Consider the following 7,500-nt stretch of genomic DNA (forward strand, 5'->3'; position numbering starts at 1 on the left):
ACACAGACACACACACACACACACACACAACTAAAAAGTACAACGCACACACAAAACGATGGTTGTGTGACCGACGTTCTAAGATATAATTCTGCCCGTTTGAAGAGTTGCCCATCGAAATAGAATGTCGGCATTGTCTCGGATCTCTTTATGTGTGAGGTGGGACCCGACGACAAAATTGGACCCTGTAAAAAGTGACACTTTTTAAGCCCTTTCATAGCGGCTAGGTTCTTGTTTGCGTCTTTGTAATTGCCATGGCATGTCTGTCGTTTGTTATTTTTCATGTAGCGTCCCCCTGCACTCATACACTACATTACCCAGCATACACCACACTGATAGCCACACCGGCAAGCTAATTGCATGTTTCCCCATTGAACCGACAGCAGCATCTGCTCGGCAAGTTTGAACATAGCGACACACACTACAAACCACAAACACAGTTTTACCGTTAAATGCAGTTTAATCTTAACACCCTAGCGAACAGTAAGAGGCCCACTGATTCTGCTTCACTCTTCATCCCTTTGCAATATTTGTTTCTGCCGAACACACACTTGTTGCTACTCACATCAACACTGATTTCTCCCTGGTCCGTCTGGCATGGATTCCCCGTAGGAAGCGCGCACCTCGGGTGAGCTGTGTTTTAAGTTCCACCTTGGACTAGGGAAAGTTTAATCGCTGTAGGGGTGAGTGTTTGTCTTACGTGATGTTTATGTAATTTATGTTTACTGTTGGGATGGGAAATGTAGGTAGAAATATTTACTGATGTTTGTTATGTATTTTAATGGTGACAGGAATGTTTACATTTTTAATATTCACTTTGAATATTGTTTTTGTTTTGTTTATGAATTTGGGTTAATGGACTTGTCCAATCTTTTCCAACTGCATTCTCATTGGTAGACTAAGCTCAGCAGGTATTTGGCCAATAATGTAATTATCATTTCTCCTATCTCTGTCAATTATTGAATTCCTAGCTTTTGTGTTTCAGCCAATCATTGCACTTTGTTTATTTTGAGCTTAGCCAATCAGAGGGTAATTGGAGGGGTATTTAAAGGGTTTGGTTTTGTTTCTTGAGAGGGTGGAACTGGCTCTGAGAGAGGTGAGAACTCTGTTACTCTGAAGTCTGAACTGTTGATTAATAGCATTGACGCTGCAACTTGTCGTGAGGTTGCCTCCAGTTCTGTTTATTGTATTTATCTTTAGTTATGCCTATGATGGCCCGTTTTGTTTTCCTTTTTGAAAGTCTTTTGTTTTGCATTTTGAGCACTTCTCGGCACTGTAAATAAATTCTCACGATCATTCACTTTTAAAACCTCGTTCTCGTCTGACTCATTTGGTGGTGACGCTTAGTGGAAGTGAAGCGGCAACGTAACACTTTTCACATTTGGTGTCAGAAAGCGGGTTCCTAACGCTCTCCTGGTGGAGCATTGGAGAAAGCGCACCACCATTGGGTCATGTATCGGCGCCTTGTGAGGCAAACTACCATGATGAACCAGCCAGCTGATGTGAGTGAAGAAGGAGCCACTGGAGGGAAGCAAGAGGTCGCTCCAGAGGAGGACCTGCAGATGCCAAACCTGCAGGCGGAGGAGCCACAGATGCGAGACCTGCAGGCTCTCTACCAGCTCATCCAGAAGTCATTCGAGACCCAGCAGAAAGAAGCCATGAAGCAGGAGCAGCGGTGGCGCAATGTGCAGGTCCAGATGAACCAGTTTCGAGACGACCTGGAGGAGGGGCGAAGGGCTGCCAGTGATGGAGGTCGGCGCCGGGCTGAGCAGGGTGAGAACCAGAGGGGTGAGGCTGAAGGACCCCAGCACCCAGCAGAAGACCCACCAGCGCCAGAGGACCGACAAGCAGACCAGCACACCCCAGCAGCGCCGCGCGGGCCAGCAACAGATCCACCAGTAACCACGCCAGTAGCCTGGACAAGAGCAGCTGTTCCAAAGTTAGAAGAAAGTGATGACATCGAACAATATCTCACCACGTTTGAGAGACTGGCAACGGCTTACAGGTGGCCACGAACAGAGTGGGCGGTGTACCTGATACCTTACCTGACAGGCCGGGCACGCGCTGCATACGTAGCAATGGACGTCGGTGAAGCGATGGACTACAGCAAAGTCAAGGCAGCCATCCTCATGAAATACGACATTAATGAAGAGATCTACAGGGAGAGGTTCCGGGAGCCAGACATCGTCCAAGGGGAGACACCCAGGGAGCTCTACCATCGACTGAAAGACCTCTACAAGAAATGGATCAAGCCCGCAGGGAAGACGGTGGAGGACGTCGGGGAAATCATCGTGCTGGAGCAGTATCTTCGTTCCCTGGCCCCTGATGTACGTGTGTGGGTGAAGGAGCACAAGCCAACAACAGGCCAGCAAGCTGCAGAGTGGGTGGAGGCGTTCCTGTCGGCCAGACGTGGACCCAAGAACTTCAGGTTCCAGAGGACCAACCGACCGCCACCTGGAGGTAAACCTGGGGGGTTGGGTAGTGGAGTTGGTCCTAGTACATCTGGGCAGAGTAGGCCTACAGACACCAACACTCGCACTGTTACTCCTTCTGCACAGCCTAGAACATACACAACACCTAGCGCACATGCTAAGCCACCCGCAACATCCACAAATACACCTACTAGAGTCCTTTTTGTATGCCATTTTTGTGGCCAGGCAGGCCACATAGCCAGAAATTGCCCCGTTAGAGTAGCCAAGGGGACAGGAATGGTTGGGCTACCTAGACCTGGGGGGGAGCAGGTAGAATGCTTGGGGAAAGTGCAGACCACCCCTGTTGTTGTTAATGGTCAGTCTACAGTAGCTTTGCTGGATACTGGTAGCACCCAAACTCTGGTACAGCCCCATCTAGTGGAGGCCCATGAGGCCTTGGGAGAACGGAAACTGAGGGTTTGCTGTGTAAATGGCGATGAACATACTTACCCTGTTGCAGAGGTCTGTGTGGAGGTTGGAGGTCAGGCCTATAGGCTTGCGGCGGGGGTAGTGAAGGGGTTAAGCCATCCTGTGGTGTTGGGCCAGGATGTGCTGATACTTCCTGAACTGGTGAAGGCCTCAAAGCCGGTTAGCCTGGTGGTGACCAGAGCCCAAGCCAAGGGTGGTCAAGGGGAAAACCCCTGAACAGGCTGTGAACAAAAACCTCCTAGACCACATGCCATACAGCAACACTGACATTGAACCCCCAAAGCAGCCCAAAGTTCTGAAAACCCGCAGGCAGAAACGGAGAGAGAAACTATTGGGAACCGTGCAAAACATTCCACTAGAGGGGGCGGGCCAAGAGTTACCGGGGGCTGGATTGTGGGAGTTACCCAGTGATTTTGCTACTTTACAAAAAGATGATGTTACGTTGGAAGATGTTTTTAAGAAAGTAACTGAAATTGATGGAGTTGAAACTGGTGTTGCCAAAGAGTTGACTGGAGAGTACTATTTTGTGAGGGGGGGTCTGCTCTATCACCAACCAGAGGATGGCAGAGTAGAGCAGCTTGTGGTACCAAAGAGTCTGAGAGCTAAAGTGCTAGCATTGAGTCATGATATTCCGTGGGCGGGACATCTAGGTAGCGTGAAGACCCTTGAGAGAGTAGCCGCACGTTTTCACTGGCCAGGGTTGTACGTAGATGTTCAGCAGCACTGCAGGAGTTGTCCCACATGTCAGCTAGCAAGCAGCCACAAGGTCAAACCCTCACCACTGATGTCACTACCTATCATAGGCACACCATTCCACCGCATAGCAGTTGACATTGTAGGACCACTTGAACGCACACGGTCAGGCCACAGATTCATACTGGTAGTATGTGACTATGCAACGCGATACCCCGAGGCGTTCCCTTTGCGCAAAGTCACTGCAGGCGCCATTGCACGCACACTACTACAGTTGTTTTCACGTGTAGGCCTACCACAGGAAGTGCTTACTGACCAAGGCACAGCCTTTCTGTCCAAAACACTCAAACAGATGTACAGTTTGTTAGGCATTAAGAGTATTAGGACCACTCCCTACCACCCCCAGACCGACGGGTTGGTAGAGAGATACAACCGCACGCTGAAGAGCATGCTGCGAAAGTTTGTTGCTGCGAATGCGAAGGACTGGGACCAGTGGCTGCCCTATCTTCTATTTGCGTACCGGGAGGTGCCGCAAGCCTCCACTGGATTTTCCCCCTTTGAACTTTTGTACGGACGCCAGGTGAGGGGGCCGCTTGACCTCCTGAGAGAAGCCTGGGAGAGTCCTCAAGTAGCAGGGGGCAGCAGCATTGTCAGCTACGTCCTGCACATGCGTGACAGGATGGAGGAGCTTGCAGACCTGATGAAGGACAACATGCAGCAGGCCCAGCAGACACAGACCAAGTGGTACGACCAGAGAGCCAGGCAGCGGACTCTGCGGCCGGGCCAAAAGGTTCTCCTACTCCTGCCAACTTCAGAGAACAAGCTCTTGGCCAAGTGGCAGGGGCCCTACCAGGTGTGTCGGCAGATGGGGCCAGTGACTTATGAGATTGAAATGCCAGAGCGACGAAAGCCAAAGCAGACATTCCATGTCAACCTGTTAAAGGAGTGGCACGAACGGGACCAGCCACTCAGCCACCAGCTGCTGGTTCGAGCTGTGGAGGAGGAGGATGACTCCTCTGAGCAGTTCTTCCCATCCAGAGCTGCGCCAGCGGAGCTGGACTGCAGCCACCTCACCGAACAGCAGCAGCAGGAGTTGCAGGCCGTCATCCCAGAGGGCCTGTTTCAGGACCAGCCGGGGCGGACGTCCCGGGTGGAGCACGACATCGCGTTGAAAGACTCCAAGCCAGTGAGACAGCGGATGTATCGCATCCCCGAGCGCCTGCAGCCCGCACTCCAGGAGGAGTTGGACGTGATGCAGCGCCTGGGGGTAATCGAGAGGTCGAGCAGCAGTTGGAGCAGTCCGGTGGTCCTGGTTCCCAAAAAGGATGGGACCATCCGCTTCTGCATCGACTTTCGTCAGGTGAATGCACAATCGCAGTTCGATGCCTACCCCATGCCGAGGCTGGAGGACCTCATCGAGCGGCTGGGGAAGGCTCGATACATCACCACTTTGGATTTATGCAAAGGATACTGGCAGGTGCCAATGGCTGAAGGAGCTAGGCCATACACTGCCTTCAGAACCCCTCAGGGGTTGTTCCAGTTTACAGTGATGCCCTTTGGTCTCCAGGGGGCGCCGGCAACTTTCCAGAGGCTGATGGACCAGGTCCTGGAGGGCACTGGTGCCTTTGCAGCAGCCTACCTGGATGATATTGCCATCTACAGCGCCACCTGGGAGCAGCACTTGGAGCACTTGCGGGAGGTGCTGCACCGGTTGCACCAGGCAGGCCTCACCATCCAGCCCAAGAAGTGTGCTCTTGCTCAGCAGGAGGTGCACTACCTGGGGCATGTGTTGGGCAGTGGGGTCATTCGTCCGCAGAAGGACAAAGTGGCCGCTGTCCGAGACTGTGCCAGACCGCAGACCAAGAAGGATGTACGCTCGTTCCTGGGTCTTGCGGGATGGTACAGGCGTTTCATCCCCAACTTTGCCACTCGAGCTGCACCTCTCACGGACCTGACTAGGAAGTCGGGGTCGAACTCTGTGTCGTGGGAGGAGGTGCATGAGAAGGCGTTCGTCGACCTGAAGGGGGCGTTGCTCTGCGAACCTGTCCTGCAGAGTCCTGACTTCGACAAGCACTTTACAGTGCAAACCGATGCCTCTGGGGTAGGGCTTGGGGCAGTCCTGCTTCAGGGAGAGGCAGAGGATCAGCGACCTGTGGCTTACATAAGCCGAAAACTCTTCCCACGTGAGTCCAGGTACTCGGTGGTGGAGTTAGAGTGCCTGGCGGTCAAGTGGGCGTTGGACACTTTCAAGTATTACTTGTTGGGGAGGGAGTTCACCCTTGAAACTGACCACAGAGCTCTGCAGTGGTTGGGAAAGATGAAGGACTCAAATGCACGTGTGACAAGATGGTTTTTGTCTATGCAACCATTTAGGTTTGAGGTGAAGTACAGGGCCGGCGTAGTAAATCCGGTGGCAGACTTTCTGTCTCGTCCCGCCGGGGCCGAGCCATCAGAGGGGGAAGGAAATGTAAAAAGTGACACTTTTTAAGCCCATTCATAGCGGCTAGGTTCTTGTTTGCGTCCGTGTAATTGCCATGGCATGTCTGTCGTTTGTTATTTTTCATGTAGCGTCCCCCTGCACTCATACACTACATTACCCAGCATACACCACACTGATAGCCACACCGGCAAGCTAATTGCATGTTTCCCCATTGAACCGACAGCAGCATCTGCTCGGCAAGTTTGAACATAGCGACACACACTACAAACCACAAACACAGTTTTACCGTTAAATGCAGTTTAATCTTAACACCCTAGCGAACAGTAAGAGGCCCACTGATTCTGCTTCACTCTTCATCCCTTTGCAATATTTGTTTCTGCCGAACACACACTTGTTGCTACTCACATCAACACTGATTTCTCCCTGGTCCGTCTGGCATGGATTCCCCGTAGGAAGCGCGCACCTCGGGTGAGCTGTGTTTTAAGTTCCACCTTGGACTAGGGAAAGTTTAATCGCTGTAGGGGTGAGTGTTTGTCTTACGTGATGTTTATGTAATTTATGTTTACTGTGGGGATGGGAAAGGCAGGTAGAAATATTTACTGATGTTTGTTATGTATTTTAATGGTGATAGGAATGTTTACGTGTTTTAATATTCACTTTGAATATTGTTTTTGTTTTGTTTATGAATTTGGGTTAATGGACTTGTCCAATCTTTTCCAACTGCATTCTCATTGGTAGACTAAGCTCAGCAGGTATTTGGCCAATAATGTAATTATCATTTCTCCTATCTCTGTCAATTATTGAATTCCTAGCTTTTGTGTTTCAGCCAATCATTGCACTTTGTTTATTTTGAGCTTAGCCAATCAGAGGGTAATTGGAGGGGTATTTAAAGGGTTTGGTTTTGTTTCTTGAGAGGGTGGAACTGGCTCTGAGAGAGGTGAGAACTCTGTTACTCTGAAGTCTGAACTGTTGATTAATAGCATTGACGCTGCAACTTGTCGTGAGGTTGCCTCCAGTTCTGTTTATTGTATTTATCTTTAGTTATGCCTATGATGGCCCGTTTTGTTTTCCTTTTTGAAAGTCTTTTGTTTTGCATTTTGAGCACTTCTCGGCACTGTAAATAAATTCTCACGATCATTCACTTTTAAAACCTCGTTCTCGTCTGACTCATTTGGTGGTGACGCTTAGTGGAAGTGAAGCGGCAACGTAACACTTTTCACAGACCCCAAATCAGAAGTCGTGTAGTTTGAGCCTGGCTTAACAATAACAGAGTGCAGGTTTGGAAGCTGTGCTACCTACGAAATGTGACTTGCGGCCGTGTGGATGTCTGTGTGTGTGTGTGTGTGTGTGTGTGTGTGTGTGTGTGTGTGTGTGTGTGTGTGTGTGTGTGTGTGTGTGTGTGTGTGTGTGTGTGTGTGTGTGTCAGGGCTTGACACTGGCACCTGCCAACCGGACATATGCTGGTAA

The 7,500-nt window shown here is 50.5% G+C and overlaps 1 protein-coding gene across 1 annotated transcript in view; it reads right to left on the reverse strand.

The window, feature by feature from the left end:
• tcerg1a (transcription elongation regulator 1a (CA150)) overlaps nucleotides 1–7,500 on the reverse strand; it is a 39,711-nt gene that overhangs the window by 14,934 nt on the left and 17,277 nt on the right. The gene's annotated exons all lie outside the window — the stretch shown is intronic.

The sequence above is a fragment of the Engraulis encrasicolus genome, chromosome 22 (genome assembly GCF_034702125.1).
Source record: "Engraulis encrasicolus isolate BLACKSEA-1 chromosome 22, IST_EnEncr_1.0, whole genome shotgun sequence".
Classification (NCBI taxonomy): Eukaryota; Metazoa; Chordata; class Actinopteri; order Clupeiformes; family Engraulidae; genus Engraulis; species Engraulis encrasicolus.